This window comes from Helianthus annuus, chromosome 10 (assembly GCF_002127325.2).
Source record: "Helianthus annuus cultivar XRQ/B chromosome 10, HanXRQr2.0-SUNRISE, whole genome shotgun sequence".
Lineage (NCBI taxonomy): Eukaryota > Viridiplantae > Streptophyta > Magnoliopsida > Asterales > Asteraceae > Helianthus > Helianthus annuus.
This window is the reverse complement of record NC_035442.2, coordinates 135,127,437-135,146,646: the sequence shown is the minus strand read 5'-3', so window position 1 is coordinate 135,146,646 and position 19,210 is coordinate 135,127,437.

Sequence of the window (19,210 nt, the reverse complement as noted above, 5' to 3'; positions counted from 1 at the left end):
GCACTTTGCCTTCTGACGTTGGGTGCTTTCTCAGGATTTAAGTTCCACGCATTGGTCTGCTGAGGCACGTGGGTGCTCGGAGGCCTTTGCGGTGGGTTAACAAAAGCGGATTGATTAGCTTGTGCTTGGAGCAAAGCTTGCTGTGCGCTGAGTTGCGCGTAAACAAGGTTCAGAGAGGCTGTTTGTTCGGCGTACCAGGAAGCCAGAGTTTTTACATGTTACATTTTATATACTATGTTTACATTTGACCTGATTAAGTATAAGTTTCGAATTTATAAACACTGTAAAACCTTTAAAATTATTAAAAATATATTACTCTTTAAAATTATTGTAAAAATGTATATATTAGCCCGTATTTACAGTTGTTTACTCTAACTTAGTGGTTTTATACATGTATCAAAGGTTAATTTTCGGTATATAATAAAGTAATTAATAACGTGTAATATATATTATTAATCTCTATCCTTTAATTTATAAATAGCATTATTAAATATTATAATAATATCTAATTTTAAATTTAGGAATAATTTATATTTGTATATTATTATGGGTAAGGATAGTGTAAAAAGGGCCTAAAGTGTGAGAAGTGTATTATAACACTATATATATTACTATATAACACCATATAAACACCGTATAACAATATGCAACACCATATAATACCATATAGCACTATGTAACACTATATAACATTATATAACAAATATAACACTATACATCTATCATAGACATGCTATCAGACAAACTATAGTGTTATATTTGTTATATAATGATATATAGTGTTACATAGTGTTAGATGGTATTATATGGTGTTATATATTGTTATACGGTGTTTATATGGTGTTATATAGTATTATATATAGTGTTATAATACACTTCTCACACTTTGAGCACTTTTTACAGGATCCTCTACCTATTATTATATTTGATAGCATATATAAGTAATACAATATTTAATTTAATATTATCAATAAACTAAAGGAGAGAATGTCACCTTGGCCTGGCCTTATATGTTGCCCGTATCCTAGCATTGAAGCAACATGAGTTGGAAGTTTGGACTAATTTTGGTCCAATTTGATTTCCAAACTTGATACTTGAAGATAAAACCAACAAATAACTTGCATTTTAAAAAGAGAAAGAAGAAGAAAACAGCATATAACTTGGTATGACCTGTGAAATTCATAATTTGAATAGAAAGTACAATTTCTTCTTCTTGTACATTAATAAGTTTTAGAGGTGTTTTTTTGGTATACGGTAAGGTTTTACTCGCCGATTGCACGAAGGCAAACCACTTGTTTTGCAGGATATTCACAACAAAATATTGTATTATAAGGCAGCTTTGAAATTATTTCTAGTTTTTGATTAGATCCAACTAATAATCCCAAAACGTGTTTAGAAATCAAATTATACCTAACAACCTTGTTAGAAAAATGAAGCATTCATACAAAACTTATTAAACTGAATGGTTTAATCATGAAAAAATATTTGTAACGCAGTATTAGGATTTAAGATTGGACAATAATCTTATTATTACTTTACGTTACAACGTTGTTTCCTAAGAAATCATTAGCATGATTGTAATGCTAAAGTTTTTGCCCGCTCACGAAACTGTTTCTATGGGTACAACATGAGCAGTTCATTAATATACCGTCAAAAATGCCTAACAAGCTTGAAATTCTACTTGAAAGGAGTATATATAAATTGTTGGAAATTCATGATGTGTTTTCCTCGATATGAGGTTTCTCGTGGGTATTCTTGGTCATTCTTTCACATGCTTTTCACTAAAATCGAACTAGGTCTTTCTACCCTACTTTTATTGTCCAATATAAAGGAATACCCACAAATTATTTAACCGTTTAAACATAAGAATTAAATTGTATTAAAAACATCTAATACAAGTTAACATGATTGAAAATAGTTTGACCTTATGGACTCTAAAAACCTTTAAGTTCTTCCAAAATTGTTGCACATCATTAGCATTCAGCACCGTAGTGAGCTGAGATGTTGGTAGTAACCATCATCAACAACATACCTTAACAAAGCCATTAACGGGAACTCACCAAAGCAAGTTCTCGCTTTTTCAAAAAGAAACCATAAAAAAAATTGAAAAGGTGGCTCGCACCCTTTTGGCTCCTCACTTCTTCCTTATTGCTAAGTGACGAGGTATGACCCGGTTCGGCCAATTTGGACCGGTCAAACCTACTTTATGATAATATTATATGTTATTAGTCTAGAATATTCCAAATTGTAGATAACACAAAATCTATACAATTTCCACAAAGTTAGGAGGATTTGCATGATCTTTTATATACGCAACAGATCCTAATAAAACTAAGATTCCTAAAAAAAGAAAACTCCAAGAGCACCAAACAGTTAAATAAAGAACATGAACTAAAGGTACATTCATTCACTCTCAACTCTTTCTCTCTTACTTTACTCCTACAAACTGAGACTTTTCTCACATTGGAAGGTGGTTACAGGAATAACCTCATTATTGTAACGAGTCATAACGATGTTTTGTTTTGCAGATCATAGCTCTGATCGTTGACATCTGTCACAACCCCCGTCCCCTAACAACCCGGGAACGGGCGGCCGCGACCAGTTTCTGTGGTATCCGTGGTTATCATTTTGGCAGCGGAAATTACATCAGGACCGTAGTTAGAAAATATTTTATCAAAGTAAAATACCACATTTTCATAATATTAAACACGTGCAAGTTTTAAGTACACACATTTTCATAGGAATTAATCCTATTTTATTTAATGAAACATCTCTTTATTTTAGGTAACTTAATAGCCACTTTTCCAAGCCTTCAGTGCTGTCCAGCTGGCTTCTATTTGGCTTTCGCATTTTGTTACCTGAAACGCGTTTAAAAACATTTTGTCAGTGGGAAATACTGGTGAGTGAATCTCAGTTTAATTAAGTTAAGTAAAACCATTGTACAGTATTGAGGGCGGTCGCGCAATTACATTTGTTTACATCTACTTTAATTACCACCCACGGTACTGTCGACCCGACTTGTGGTCATGTTACTCCTCGCAAGGTAGTAACAAATTTTGTATACAAAACCCCAACATACCGACGATAATTGTAGAATACAAATACTCAATAACTGTTTAATATAATATTAATTGTGTGTGGTTTTGTAAAAACAATTTGCAAAAAGGAGATTACTCACATTGCTGTCTTAGGTTTTTCCTTTAGGGTTTCCTGGTGATTATCTATTAAATACACAAATGCACACGTGTTGGTATAATAACCCAATATTTATAGTAGTAATACTCTCCCCGAGACGGCATTCCAACGACTACGTCAGGCAGAGCCTAGACAGTCGTTACGGAACCCTGGATCAATCGGGCAGCGTATCTAATACATAACCGGGGTTATGATACTTACAACGAGGCAGAACTTCGTTATTTAGGGGGGTATTATGCCCGAGAATAGCTTTATCTATATAGAAATTCGAGAGAGAAAGAAAGAAGTGAGCAAGTTCGAATGTTCAGCCGATGCCTGCTATTTATAGGGCTTGATCTGGGCTTCGTCGCGCCCCGCGTAGACTACACAGGGGTCCTTCGCGGCCCGCGACTTAGGTATGTAGGGCCTAGGTTCGTCTATTCAACAACCTAGCTTCTCCGGGTGGCCTGCCACGTGGCGGGCTAGGGTTTCGCCTGGTGGCACTAGGTCGCGACCACGTAGGTCCTAGCCAACTCGTTCGCGGCCCGCGAGCGAGATAAAAATCTGGTTTTTATTTAATTTTTAATTATGTAGGGTATTTTGGGCTCGGTTTTCACATACGGAATGTATTTTAAGACATATTGAGGCATTTTAAATATATTAGGTGTCGAAATATTTTAAGGGTTGTTATATCCTCCCCACTTTGTTTTAGAGCTTGCTCTCGAGATCTACTGGAATAAGTATGGATATTTCCTTTGCATTTCTGATTCAAGCTCCCATGTGTACTCTGGTCCTCTTTTGGAGTCTCATTTCACTTTGACAAGAACTAATCTCTTATGCTTGAGGTTCTTGACTTTTCTGTCTTCAATCTGTAGAGGCTTTTCTACAAATTTAAGTTGTTCATTTACCTCTATATCCTTAAGAGGTTCTACCAGTGATTTATTAGCTAAGCATTTTGATGTGTGTAAAATGCAACATATAAATTACATCAAATGAGACATAAAACTAACCCTTTTTTAGTACTAATGTTGGAAAAAGAGTGCTTTTCTCTTCCTTTTGTATTTTCAGGGATAAAAGAGCTTAAATGAACAAAAGAAGCAAAAATGCAGCCAAATCTAACAATAATACAAGAAAAGGAATAAACGTGGCATGCCCAACCCCTCGACAACATCTTCCCAAGCAAAAACAAGAGATCAGAAGGCTGAACACGCCCCGTGCTCAATGAACACGGGGGCGTGTCCAAGTGTCTGCAGAAAAGACAGTTGTAGAAGCTTCTATTTCCCAACACGGGGGCGTGCCCACCGGACACAGGGACGTGGTCAACGCTAAGATTCGCAGAATCCAAGCAAATCTTGATAGTACAGATACTATTCTGCACACGGGGCCGTGCCCATAAGACACGGGGGCGTGGTCAACTAATGCAGACAAACTGCATTTAATGAAGAAAGAGAAGATGGATGGACACGGGGCCGTGCCCAATGGACACGGGGCCGTGTCCGGGATTCTGTGCAGGCTATAAATAGAGGTGCTTGGTTCACTTCAAAGACATCCCTTGGCAAACCACCTCTCTCACACTTCATCAACCCACCACCACCATCACAACCCACATCCACCACCATCATCCATCATCCATCATCCATCATAGAGTGTGTGTAGTAGTCTCGGGATCCAAGATTGATAGTAAGAGTTCTTAACAATCAAAGGCCATGTTTGCCTAAGTCTCTTACATCACTTAGTGAAGACAAGCATTTAGTGTAATACTTTTTATTTTTAATTTTTTCGCACTTTTTATTTGGTTTTGTATTAATGACTTTAATAACTAGTTTCTTATGTTGAAGGTGAAACTTCCTTATCATTTGTCCGTGGTGTCTTGGCGTTATTTTACTGTCTATATAAAATAAAATATTTACACCATTCATATCTCCACGGTCTATATGGAGATATGTTGGCTACCTGGTCGGGGGTTAAGGGAATGGTTTGGTAAGCGTCTTGCCTTTTTCAATGTATAGATCCTGCAAGGACCTGGGTCAAGCTTAGTAGGACCTCCTTCAATACCCACTGGTATTGGATGGCGGGGGTTCGAATTACTTGATCCCCTCATATGTAAACTACTATTAAAACATTAATCCGGCTACTTAGGATTGTATCCCTGCTGAGTCAAACTACTTAGCCGAGGGTAACGTCACCTTCATAAGAGGGGCCTACCACATTACGCATTAATAACTAAATTAGTTATCTTTCAATAATCCAACCCTTTAGGATTGTATCCTTGCTGACTCAAACTACTAGGTTGAGGGTAACGTCACCTTCAAAAGAGGGGCCTACTACTATAACTAAGATAATCTCTTAAAAAGTGCAAATGTGCGGAAATAATAAAAGGTTACACTAAAAGCAAGTCGGATCCAAGTGATTCATCTTGTCTATCTGTTTTATTTTTATTTTTATTTTCAGCATTTTTAGTTTTTATTTTCATGTTTAAACCTTTTTCTAAAATTTTGATTTGATTAGACATTGAGGATAAACCGGTATTAAAAGCTCTTGTGTCCTTGGATGACCTCGGTATCTTACCAACGCTATACTACGTTCACGATGGGTGCACCTGCCCATATGTGTGTTTAGTGTTAGTAAAATATCGTGTTTTATAAATTTAAAACTTGACCAAAGTGTAAAAAGGGCTAAAAATATACATAAAAACCTATAACACACCGCATACATCAAGTTTTTTTTGGCGCCGTTGCCGGGGACACAAGGATTTTAAGAAAGCTTAAAATCGAAGGCTTAATCAGTTTTTCAAAACCTTTTTTAAAACGCGCACACATTTTCTGCATTTTAGTTAGTTTTTGCATTTACAGTATCCTGAACACGGGGCCGTGCTACATGTTTTTTTTTGTAAAATACCCAGATACAGAGTCTGAACACGGGTCATGCTCACTGAACACGCCCCCGTGCTACACAAAACCAGTGACTTTTATTAAAACGCCCAGATACATAATCTGAACACGGGCCGTGCTCACTGAACACGGGGCCGTGTCCAACCTCTGTTTCCGTTTTTATTTTTTGTTTTCTTGTCTCGAGACTCTGCTGGAGTCTGCTGAGTGATTCTTATGGATCAATACCCAGGAGATTACAACTACACCTATGAGGAGGAGGATTATAGGGAAGACTATTGCATCATTTGTGGTAACCCTCACTTGGTACAATATTGTGACTTATTTCAACCATCCACTTCATACACCTACTATGAGGAGCCCAGGTACGATCCAACAACTTCATACACATCCTATGAGGACCCAACGTATGAACCTTCTCCCTCATACTCATATTTTAATGAACCAAGGTATGAGCCTTCATACTCATACTTTGAGGAACCAAGATATGAGCCTCCACCTTCATATGTTTATTATGAGGAACCATGGCATGAACAACCCACCTCATATGAGTATTATGAAGAACAAAATTACGACCTTTTTCCATCATATACTTACAATGAAGAACAATGGTGTGAACCATCTACTTCCTATGAGTATTATGAGGAACAAAGGATCGAACATCCGGATTCAACCTTTGAGGATCTTGATCCTTACTCTATTACCCATATAGCCGATAAGATAATAGAACACATTAAAACTATCGAACGTTGCATAAAAGAATCTCGCGCAAGGGAAGAGGAGTCCCACGCAAGAGAAGAATTAACTTGTAATAAAGAAGAGATAGTTGAAAGTGTGAAAATGGAAGAACAATTAAGTGAAAAGCTGACACATGAGTTAAACAACGAAAAAGGTGAGTCCGATAACGTTAAAATTCAAGAAGAGTCAAATTTTGAAAAAAAATAATCTCTTGTCACCTTCTTTCAAAAATCATTGTTTAGTACCCACTCATGCTAAGTTTTTAAAAGAGTTAAACACTAACGCAAAAATTGACGAAACGGTAAGCATTAAGTTAACAAATGATCAAACTTCGCTAATAAAAGAAGACCCATTTGAAATTAACATTACACCGGTTCCATGTTTTTTTTTCAAAACTCCTTTATTAGTAGTGTCACAATTGATAAAGATCTTTGTGTTAATATAATGCCAAACTACATTTTCGAAAAATTAAGTATTAGTGATTTTTCTCCACTTCAAATACCCATTTTTCTATCTAATCGGAAGGTAATAAAATCAATAGGGGTAGTTGAGGATGTCTTGGTCCAAACAAATCAAATGGTAATCCCAACCGACTTTGTCATCCTTGATGACGCTCCTCTAGTGTTGGGACGACCTTTTGTAAAGACCCACGAAGCTTTGAAAAATCGGAAACACAATAATCTATCTATTCAATTAGTGGCATTTAAAAAGAGTGTCGATCTTGAGCGTTCAATGAAATATCCATTCGGCAATAATGACCCCCTAATTGAAGATGAAGATGAACCACCCGATACAAGAGAAGAAATTGACCACTTTGTTGAAGAAGAGGTCGCCATAGAACAAACCTTTATGGTTCTTGATAAAATGAGCAACCTAATAAGGAATCTCTAAAATACCCACCTCTTGAGCTCAAAGAACTCCCAAAAGGTTTGGAATATGTTTTTCTAGACAAAGATGGTAAATCACCTGTAATTATTTCATCAAATTTAACTAGTTTAGAAAAAGAAAAATTAATTACGCTTTTGAAAAAACACAAAAATGCGATCGCTTGGAAGCTTGCAGATATTAAAGGAAACATTCCATGTGCACGCACAAAATTTTGATGAATGATGACTATAGATCGGTAATACAACCATAACGTAGGTTAAATCCAAATGTCCAAGAAGTGGTTAAAAACGAAGTCATCAAATTACTTGACACCAGACTTATTTACCCAATCTCCGATAGTCCTTGGGTAAGTCCCGCCTAAGTAGTTCCAAAGAAAGGAGGTATGACGGTAATAACTAACCAGAAAAATGAATTAATACCAACGAGAACCGTCACAGGATGGAGGGTTTGTATAGATTATCGTCGATTAAATGAAGCAACAAGGAAAGATCACTTTCCTTTATCCTTCATTGATCAAATGTTAGAAAGATTATCCGGTCATAAATTTTATTGTTTCTTGGATGGTTTCTCAGGTTACTTTCAAATCCCGATAGCACCCGAAGACCAAGAAAAAAACAACATTCACATGCCCCTATGGAACTTTTGCTTATCGACGCATGCCATTTGGTTTATGTAATGCCCCCGCAACCTTCCAACGTTGCATGGTGGCCATCTTCCATGATATGATAGAAAAGACAATGGAAGTCTTCATGGATGACTTTTCTATATTTGGAAATTCATACGGCCAATGCCTCGATAACCTTGAACGAATGCTATCCTGATGTGAGGAAACTAACCTCGCCCTTAATTGGGAAAAATGTCATTTCATGGTAACGGAGGGAATAGTACTCGGTCACAAAATCTCAAGCGAAGGAATGGAGGTTGATCGAGCAAAAATAGATACTATTTCTCGATTACCACCCCCATCCTCCGTTAGAGCTATCAGAAGTTTCCTAGGGCATGCCGGATTTTATAGACAATTTATCAAGGACTTTTCTAAAATCTCAAGGCCTCTAACAAAATTACTTGAAAAAGATGCCCCTTTCATCTTTGACAAGGATTGCAATCAAGCATTTCTAACACTAAAAGAAATGCTAGTCAATACATCTATCATGATAGCGCCTGATTGGAAATTACCTTTCGAAATCATGTGCGATGCAAGTGACTTTGCAGTTGGAGCCATCTTGGGACAAAGAAAAGATAAGCATTTTCACCCAATTTATTACGCTAGTAAAACCCTTAATGATGCACAAGAAAATTATACAACAACAGAAAAAGAGTTACTAACCGTGGTATTTGTTAGTCCAGAATCACTACAATCGGATATCAAACACCAAACAAGTAGCGGAATTACAAGCAAGATGTCGAAGATTGAAAGTAATATATTGATTCAAAGCAAACTAGAACACACGAATGCAATGATTCGTCTGGTATCCTAGTCGCACAAAGCACACAAGTTTAGAATAGAATCAACAACCTAACAAGACTAAGGACTCCCCTATTTATACTTGCATAGGAGATCCTTTTACATTGGGCCAAGCCCATACCCCATAGACATCAAAACAACCAGTCGAGCCCACTATACATTTCGAACCTAAACCGAACATAATAACCCAAGACAGACGCAAACCTACACTAGTTTATGCCCTTACAATATCCCCCTAGGTTTGTGTTGGCTTGGCGTCTTCAGCTTCACTGCTGCTTCCTCTTCTGCTTCTTAGCTTGTTATTTCTTTTTCCTTTGTAGCTCAGGTAAGATCGGTATATTTCTTCCCACATATGGACCAAACAGCTGTGTTTCAACTCTCGTACGTTTCCCTAACCATAGCTTGAAGTTCATAATCTGGGCCACAGCTCCCGTCCAGCTTTTGGCACACACCTCATACTGAGGATCACTCTGAATTTGTGACTTAGCTAAGAGATTGATGTCTTTTTCACCAAAGCACATGAAATCTCGAGTGTCAATGAACCTGTATTCAGCATCGTCACACACGATCACAACTTGAACAGAAATAGGATCGTACATCCAAAACTGGAAGTTCTTCAGAGAGTTATCAGGAAGCTCCTTCAACAATGGCACTGTATTTGTCTGTTTAGTTGCAGGCCACTTCACAATCTTATATGGCTTTCCTGTGGCAGGATCCAATACCTCTTCATCTTCTTCAATGGTAGACTCAGCCAACTTCATATCTCGAAAATTGACTCTAGCTTGTTGCTGCAGCTTGTTGAAGAAGTTAACTCCAATCTTGCAATTTGGATTCTTGACTTGATCATGAAATCCAGCGTTGCTCAGCTCCCTCAAATCAACTGGAGTCCAGGAGTTGAATGCTTCAGAATTAGCATAATATTCCACCTCACCATTCTTTCTCAGTACGATAAACATTTCCTTCTCATCGTTGTACGCCCAACTTCTAATACCTGATCTATTGCCCTTCTTGCTCTTTTCAGTGGTGATCACATATCTATCAGGTTTGTAACCACACTGCAAGTTCCGTTCAGCTTCTACATTCCTCATAACAACCATTTTCTTTCTTGGTTTCTGATTCACTGTATGAGGAGTGCTTTCATAATACATGTTCATCGCATCTTCGTGTTCTTTTCTCTGCTGCTCTCTCTCTCTCTCTCTTCAGCAGTAGATTCCTTAGGTGGATCAGCAAACTCCTTAGGAAATTTTCCTTCCAGTTTCTGCTTCATATCCATCACTATAGCACTAAGAGCTCCCATGTTAGTTTCCAACTCATTGATCTTCTGATATTTCACCACTAATTCTTCCATTAGACTAGCAATATGTGCATCCTTGAATATCTTGTCTTCTTCAAGAGTAGAGATTCTTCGCATCAGGATTGTTGTCTCATTTTCTTCAAACAGATCTTCACTGTCGGAACTATCAGCAGTTGCAGCAGGTTCAGGGGTTTCAACTTGTTTCATCGTAGCTGCTGCTTCAACTTGAACAACAACAGCTTGTAGCAATTCAGCAGCTCTAAGAACATCAGCTCAGATGGGCCACTGCTTGAACCTTCACCTGGTTTAGGAGCAGGCATATACATTGCTGACCTTTCATTCAAAATAAAATCAACTATCTTGGGATTGAGTTCTGATGGTGTATAACTGATCTTTGGTTGTGAAGTGCTAGTGGGGTTTGATGTCTCTAGGGTTGTGTGAACATTTACTTCACCACTGAGCCTAGGATCCATTCTGCTTCTTTTCCTAGGAGGAAGATCAGCGGTAGGTTCTTCTAAAGAATGATCATCAGCAGCAGCTTGCGTTGTAGACACAGGTTCAACATGAGGAGGGCTCACGTGAACTGGTTCACCAATCTCTTCAGTTTCTGATGTAAGGCTTTCAGCCATGATCTTTGTTTCTGTTTCACTCTCATCAACATTTTCATCTTCTTCTTCATCATCAACCATCCTGTCATCTGCAACATCTTCCTCACTTTCAATACCAGTCAAGTCTACGTTCTCAATCGGCTCTTAAACACCAACAGGAGCTTCAATTATCTCTACATCATGCTCTTTAGCCACAATAGCATTTATCTGAGCCGGTGCTTCTTCTTGAATCTCAGCAAAAATTCCAAAATTTTCTAATGCGTGCTTGTTTTCATACTTGATCCCAACATTATCTCTTGACCTTTGGTTTATCCATGTAAATACCAAGTGATTCATCATCTTGGCATCATAGGTTTTCACAGTAACTGGCAACTTAGGATACTTCTTTTCTAAGATCATCTGTATAAATCTTAGGAACTTGTACCAGTACTTCTCATTCAATGTCTTTACATGCACAAACATATCATCAAAGACACTCTTTGAGTAGTTATACTTCCATCCTTCAACCACCGAAACCACTGCAGAAGTTTGCTTCAATGTCAGTTTGTCAAGACCACTCTTGTTCCCACTGATGCATACCAGATAAATATGTGCCAAAAGTCTCCAGTATGGATGCAACAACTTCTTGCTTGTGGGAGGAGGAACCGCTCCCTCATAGCTCATTTTGACCAAAATCTCCATGACCTTTTCTTTTGAATACTCTGTTGGATCGTCAGCTGCATCTCCGAATAGCAACACCTCACGTATATCTTGTTCACTGACTGAAACTTCTATACCCTGAACCTTTGACTTGATTATCGTGTCACCTTTCTTCGCCGTTGAGTTATCCCAGAAATCTTTGATCCAGTCTTCACGAATAACTGGATTCTCCTGAAGAATGAGCCAATCTGCAGGTGTTTAGACCCACGATCAATGACTTGTACGTCTCGAAACCCTTTGGAGGATCTGATAAATAGCAAGCAATGTTCATAGTCTTCTCCCATGCTGGAACATGCGGACCTTTGGCTTTCTTTCCTGTATCTGCATAAAAGAGACGAATAAATGCGGACACATATACGTTAACATCAAAGATTTCTAAGTTTGACCGTAAACTTGGTCAAACTTAGTCAACTGATACATTTTAATTTTAGAATCCTTAAAAATAAAGCATATAATTGTGTTATGTTTAAAAGAATTCACAAATTAGAACATAACAGTTACACATACCCATTATGTGAATATCGGCCCAAAAGAACTGGATCAGGCCCAAATGACAAGACCTTGTGCGATTGAGAATGCCTTGTGCGATCAGGCATCTCTTGTACGATGGCTTTTTAGTAATTAATTTAAAACTTGATCGCACAAGTCTGTCGCACAAGACCGGTGAACAGATGTCAAACCAAGTCAATCACACAAGACTTGGTCAAACCCAGTCAAACGCACAAGACCTAGTCATAAGTCAATCGCACAAGATAAAGTCAACAAAAGTCAAACATTATTCAATTGCACAAGATTTTAAAACACAAAGGGCAAAACGGACTTTTCACTTAAATGATTTAAGGGCAAAACAGTCCATCCAGACTTGTGCGATTCACTCAGACGGCGCGTGTGGTTCACTCGCCATCCCCGGTTGTCTTCTCCGGTGAAACCTGCAAATTCCGGCGACTTTCTAGGGTTTCAAAACAAGCTTTTCCGGTCAAATCTTAGGGTTCTAAACCATTTTTTTCAGTCAAAACTTAACATGACAAGACTTAAAACCCTAAATACTTCGATTTCAGTATAAATCATTTCTAAAAACCCAATGTTCAGTCAAGCAACAACTCAAATAAACCTAATGATTTACCTTAAGGCACTAGACAGAGATTCGATTCAAGAGAATAATGAGAAATACCTACCTTTTGATTTCCCTTTTTCACTAGACATAGCTGCAAACAATGATGAAGAAGATGGAGGACTTGTGCGATTGGAGCTTGTGAGGTTTTTGAGAGAAATCAATTTTAAAACAATGATTTGAAAAGCTTTTCATCCTCACTGCACAAATCCCTAAATACCCTAAACCGAATGGATTTTCAACCAAGGGGGCCCACCAAGTGTGTGGTGGGCCCAACCGTCATTCCATACTTCCTTTTGTTTACCGATTGAGTATTATGAAAAGTGTTTTGGATTTTGTGGGGCCCACGGGGCCCACCAAGTTTACGGTGGGCCCGGCTCAAGTCTCGAGGATAAAACACCTTTAAAACTTTGTGCAAAAGACTTTTTATGAAAATTTGGTCCTTTTTCGATTCATAAACGCACGGCCACATGGTTTTATATTAATAAAAACAGACTAAATATTTACATAAAAAATATTTACACCAGAGGAATAATATACAATATTTACAAGCAACAAACATCTTACACACCAATTTTGCATGCACTTTTCTTATGGGATCAAATCACAGAGTTTCGGGCTAGACTGCATTTATCAACACTAATTTACTCTGGTAGATCCGAGCGATTGTCAGTATGTTTTTCCTCTTAAAATTATCTCCCTAGGCGTTCATCAAATAACAGACTGCAACTTATTTATCATGTTTTCATTTTAAATTATACGAACACTCAAATCAATCACGATCAAGTCCCGGAATATTAGATTTGAACAGGCTATCATACGAGTAGTTTCCCTACCGCATATTTCACAAGCCCATTCTAGAGTTCTGAAACCTTGACTGAACTGGATTGAGAAAAGAACAGAATGGATCAGCAGAGATGGATATAATATACAAATCAAATGAGATTCTCTCAGTTTGATATAGGTTTTTATTTTGGGGTTTCTTTTGGGCACTAGAGGGCCTCTTTCGGGTGTATTTGATCCACAGAGCGACAACGTATAGCTAGGTCTTTGCTCACGCAAAACAGAAGCCGACGTCGCCTAGCACCTCCAGGTCTTTGCTCACGCAAAACAGAGGAGATAGACGAGTTGTTTAGAAAAGATTTCAGAACTAGAACGAAATTGTGTGTATCGGGACATCACGCACGCATTCAAATAGCTATGCTCTAATTCCAAGTGAACGTTCTTTCCTAAGGTCATAGAATAGATATTAGTGTTCTAAACAGTACCAGTCAAAGAGTCCAGCCATCAGGATAAAGCCTACCAGCACATCACTCTAGAGTCAGACCATTTCAATGTTGGTCTTCCATGAGCCAGCCTTAATCCACATAGTGAAATTATTTCATTTCCCGGGTTGTAGCCAAGGCATGGCAAAAGCAGAAAACTATTTTTGTATTTTCTAATTTTTTAATGTTTTTGTATTTTTCTGATTTTTAATGTTTTTGTATTTTTCTGAGAGACTACATCCCCCTAATTTTTTGCTTAAAATATTTAAGAAACAAATTTACAGAAACGAAGAAAAATATTTTTGTGTGACCGCGGTCAATCCTCGAATTCTAATATTTTTGAGAAGTTCAAAAGTGCGTGTCATGTTATTGGCTATATTCAAATATTATTGGTGATATTAATATGTGGTAAATGTTTAAAATTCAGATGGACAACGAAGCGAATCAAGAAAACCAGAATGATAATATCCAGAACGACAACCACTCGAATAACGATAATCTGAATAATGAGAATCCAAACAACAATAACAATCGAAACCAAATGGATAATAGTGCCTTTCAGCATATAGTGGCACAAGGAATTATAGATGCAATGCCATTTATTATTCAAACGGTTCAAGAAGCGAATAATAAAAGTAAGCATAGCAGTAAGCGACCAACTGAACCGGAACACAGTGTGAACAATGGACTCGTACTTCAGGTGCCCATTCCCAAAAGAAGAAGCATGCCATATGGTTGTTCTTACAAAGAATTCTGGTCCTGTAAACCAATAGAATTCTCGGGCAATGAAGGACCCATTGCAGCTCTACGCTGGATAGAGAAAACTGAAGCTGTTCTGAAAATAAGCAAGTGTGCTGAAGAAGATAAGATAATGTTTGCTTCTAATTTATTTAAGAATTCAGCCCTAGAATGGTGGAACACTATCCTCCAGTCAAGAGGAAGTGATAGGATATATAACATGGAATGGGAGGAACAGATAGCAAACAAGTTTTTGAACCTTAGAATGACCGGAGTAGATAGTAAGGGGTACACCACTACATTCTTTGAATATGCTAGAATAGTACCAACCCTTGCATCACCTGAACCGGTATTAATCTCCCGTTACATCTGGGGATTAATCGGAGAGATTAGACATGTAATCAAGGCAGCTAGACCTCAAACCATAGAAGAAGCTGTAGAACTAGCAAATACCTTGACAGATGAGTTAATCCGTACTAGAGAAGAAGACCAGAGGAGAAACCTAACCCAAAGGCTTACTCAAGAATTCCGTTCTAGGAATTCCAACCGTAGGAATGTAGGTTCTACCTCTGCACCGTACTACAAAACCTGCAGAAAGAAGCATTCAGGAAGATGTTCCATTCACTGCAATTTTTGCAAGGCCCCAGGACACAAGGAAGAAGATTGCAAGAAGAAATCCAGTAATGGAATGTGTTTCAATTGTGGAGAAAAAGGTCACATCAGGACAAATTGTCCGAAATTGGCTCCATCTGCAAACAACAAGAATCCTAAAAATGCTAGAGCATTTGTTCTAACTGCAGATGAAGCCAAGATGACCCCGGACGTTATAGCTGGTACGTTTTTAGTTAATGATATTTTTGTTAAAGTATTATTTGACTCTGGTGCAAACCAAAGTTTTATTAATACTTCGTTTTGCAAACTTCTAAATCAATCATTAACTAAACTACCACAAGAATGTCTAGTAGAGACAGCAAATGGAGAAACCGTTAGGATTTCTGAAATCTTGCAGGGAGCAAGAATAGAAAATTTTAATCAGAAGTTTATTGCAAACCTTTATCCAATGAATCTGGCAGGATTTGATGTCGTCTTAGGGATTGATTGGTTAATAGCTAATAAAGCCAGTATTTTATGTGATAAAAAGTCAATTCAAGTAAAATCACCAAGGGGTGAAAAGATCACAATTAAAGGAGATAAACCATCTAGATCCACTAAATTCATCTCTGTGATGAAAACTGCAAGTTATATAAGAAAAGGATCTATAATGTATTTGATTTCTATAATCACTAACACTAAAGGAAAAGAACTAAAAGACATTCCAGTAGTGTCCCAGTTTTCAGATGTCTTTCCAGAGGAATTGCCAGGACTGCCGCCAGACAGGGAAGTTGAATTCAGAATCAATCTGCTACCAGGGACAGCACCGATTGCCAAAGCACCTTACCGTTTGGCACCTGCTGAAATGCAGGAACTGAAGAAACAATTAGACGAATTGTTGGAGAAAGGATTTATACAGCCAAGCTCATCGCCATGGGGAGCCCCGATTTTGTTTGTCAAAAAGAAGGACGGATCAATGCGTATGTGCGTTGACTACCGTGAATTGAACAAAGTCACGATTAGGAATCGGTATCCATTACCAAGGATCGATGATATGTTCGATCAACTTCAAGGAGCTCGATTTTTCTCTAAAATCGATTTAAGATCATGATATCATCAATTAAAGGTACAGGAAGAGGATATTCCTAAAACCGCATTTAGAACAAGGTATGGTCATTATGAATTTACTGTCATGCCATTTGGTTTAACCAATGCCCCAGCCGCATTTATGGACATGATGAACCGAATATGTAAGCCATATTTGGATAATTCATAATTGTCTTCATAGATGATATTCTAATTTACTCTAAGAGTAAAGAAGAGCATGCAAAGCATTTGCACTTACTTTTAAGTCTGTTAAGAAAGGAAAAGTTGTACGCTAAGTTTTCCAACTGCGAGTTTTGGTTAAAACAGGTACAATTTCTTGGACATTTAGGTAACCATGAAGGAATCCATGTGGATCCAACAAAGATCGAGGCGATTACCAAATGGAAAACCCCTGAGTCGCCAACTGAGGTTAGAAGTTTCTTAGGATTGGCCGGTTATTATAGAATATTTATTCGAGATTTTTCTAGAATAACCATTCCCTTAACCAAGTTAACCTGTAAATCCATTAAGTTTGAATGGGGACCAAAACAAGAAGAAGCATTTAGAATCCTTAAGCAAAGACTAACCCACACACCCATATTAGTATTACCAGAGGGAACGGAAGACTTTGTAGTCTATTGTGATGCTTCTAAGTTAGGTTATGGATGTGTGCTGATGCAACGTCAAAAGGTTATAGCTTACGCATCTAGACAACTTAAGAATCATGAAGAAAATTATTCAACCAATGATCTAGAACTAGGAGCCATAATTTTTGCTCTTAAGATTTGGAGACATTACCTTTATGGTAGTAAATTTACCATATTCACAGATCATAAGAGCTTAAGATATGTTTTCGGGCAAAAAGAGTTGAATATGAGACAAAGACGCTGGATGGAATTTCTTAGTGATTATGATTGTGATATCTAGTATCATGCAGGAAAAGCTAATGTAGTGGCTGATGCTTTAAGTCGAAAGTATCATGAAAAGCCAAAAAGGGTACGTTCTCTTAAATTAAATCTACAAGTAGATTTAAACGATCAAATAAGAAAAGCACAAGAATCAGTAATCAAGGATGATACTGAAAAATTAAAAGGAATGATTAAAGAATTAGAACAAGGAACAGATGGAATTTGGAGATTCCATAACAAGAGAATGTGGATACCTAAATTAGGAAACCTACGCCTCCGTATATTAGAAGAAGCCCATAAGTCTAAATATACGATGCATCCAGGAAATGATAAGATGTATCAGGATTTAAGGAAAAATTTCTGGTGGATAGGAATGAAAAAGGATATAGCAGCTTATGTTTCTAAGTGTTTAACTTGTTCACAAGTTAAAGCTGAACACCAGAAACCCTCGGGATTGTTGCAACAGTTAGAAATGCCAGTGTGGAAATGGGAATTGATAACAATGGATTTTGTTACCAAGTTACCCAAAACAAGAAAAGGTAATGATACAATCTGGGTGATTGTAGATAGGCTAACCAAGTCAGCTCATTTCTTACCAATGAAGGAAACTTTCAGTATGGAACAGTTAGCTAAATTGTATGTAAATGAAATTGTTTCATTACATGGAATTCCTTTGTCAATTGTTTCTGATAGGGATAGCCGTTTTACCTCTCATTTTTAGTCAAGTTTCCAAAAGGCAATGGGAACTAAGTTGAATCTAAGCACAACTTACCATCCTCAAACGGACGGGCAAAGTGAAAGGACAATTCAGACAATGGAAGACATGCTTAGAGCTTGTGTAATTGATTTCGGAGGTAATTGGGACGATAACTTACCTTTAATAGAATTTTCTTATAATAATAGTTATCACACAAGTATCAATGCTGCACCATTCGAAGCACTTTATGGACGAAAGTGCAGAACCCCAGTCTGTTGGGCAGAAATTGGGGAAAAGCAACTATCTGGACCTGAGATAGTACAGGAAACAACAGATAAGATCATTCAAGTCAAGGAACGACTGAAAGCAGCACGTGATCGACAGAAGAGCTACGCTGATAACAGACGTAAGCTGTTAGAATTCCAAGTAGGTGATAAGGTATTGTTAAAAAGTCTCTCCTTGGAAAGGAGTGGTAAGATTCATCATAAGAGGAAAGCTAAGTCCCAGGTATATTTGACCTTTTGAAATTATTAGAAGAATAGGACCTGTAGCCTATCAGCTACAACTGCCAAAGGAAATGGCAGGAATACATGATGTATTTCATGTGTCTAATCTCAAAAAGTGCCTAGCTGATGAATCACTTGTAGTGCCTCTTAAGGATATAGAGGTAAATAAACAACTCAAGTTTGTAGAGAGGCCTCTATAGATTGAAGACAGGAAGATTAAAAATCTCAAGCATAAGAGATTAGTTCTGGTCAAAATGAAGTGGGACTCCAAAAGAGGACCTGAGTACACATGGGAGCTTGAATCAAAAATGCAAAGGAAATATCCACACCTATTCCAGTAGACCTCGAGGACGAGCTCTAAAACAAGGTGGGGAGGATGTAACAATCCTCAAGAAAACTGACACCCTCGATTATTTTTCCGACACCCTAAAAATATTTAAAATATTCATATATGTCTTTAAATATACCCCATATGTGAAAACCGAGCCCGAAATATAACATAACATTAAAAATAAATAAAAAAAAGAAAATAGGGTTTAGGCGGGCTGCGTAAA